Source organism: Vulpes lagopus, chromosome 6, assembly GCF_018345385.1.
Source record: "Vulpes lagopus strain Blue_001 chromosome 6, ASM1834538v1, whole genome shotgun sequence".
NCBI lineage: Eukaryota > Metazoa > Chordata > Mammalia > Carnivora > Canidae > Vulpes > Vulpes lagopus.
In genome coordinates, this window is record NC_054829.1 from 37452682 (window position 1) to 37453553 (window position 872).

The following is an 872-nucleotide window of genomic DNA, read 5'->3' on the forward strand; positions in this document are numbered from 1 at the left end:
ACAAAACAAAAACCTTTCTGAGGCAGAGACACAAAGTGAAGCCTGAAATCTGCAGCTGTAGAAAGAACACTGAGAAAAACCCTCTGATACCCCAGTCATGATCCTAAACATAAGGTAATGCTAAAACAATTTGAATCTGGTCATGCACTGAATATAATTATAGCAAAACAAAACAAAAACTCCAAGCCCAGCTCAAATTCTGCTATATTCACTCAGTTTAACAGAAAAAGGTAGATGTCCATTACCAGGCACAGATACTATTTACCTCAGCCTTCTGGTCTACACACAATGTTGCATCAATAAAAAATTAGGAGAAGCATAAAAAGAGAGGGGGAAAATCCTACTGTTAAGAGACAAAGTAATCAACACAACCAGACTCAGAGATGATCCAGATAGAATTACCAAATAGGGAATTTTAAATAACCAATATATTAATATATTAGAAGCCTAGTGGAAATGATAAAATATGTACAAATACATCAAAATTTTTATCAAAGAGATGAGAACCATAAGAAAGAATCAAATAGAAATGTCAGAAATTTAAAAACAGTAAAGATGAGGAATGCCTTTGATGGGCTCAAAAATCAATTAGGTACAGCTGAGGATAGAAACAGTACACATGAAGGTGAAGGGAGATCAGTAGAAATGAAACTGAAACACAGAGGTAAAAAAAGCCCAGAGAATTCAAGAGCCATGAAAGAGTATCAAACACTCCTATTGGAATTCTTAAGAGAAAAAAACGAACAAAAGGAAGAGAGAGAGAAAAGGAAAGGAAAGAAAGAAAAAAAATGAGCCAGAGATATTTGAAAAGATAGTGGTCAAAATTTTCCAAAATTAATGAAAGACATCATGCTGAGAATTCTAGGCAGGAT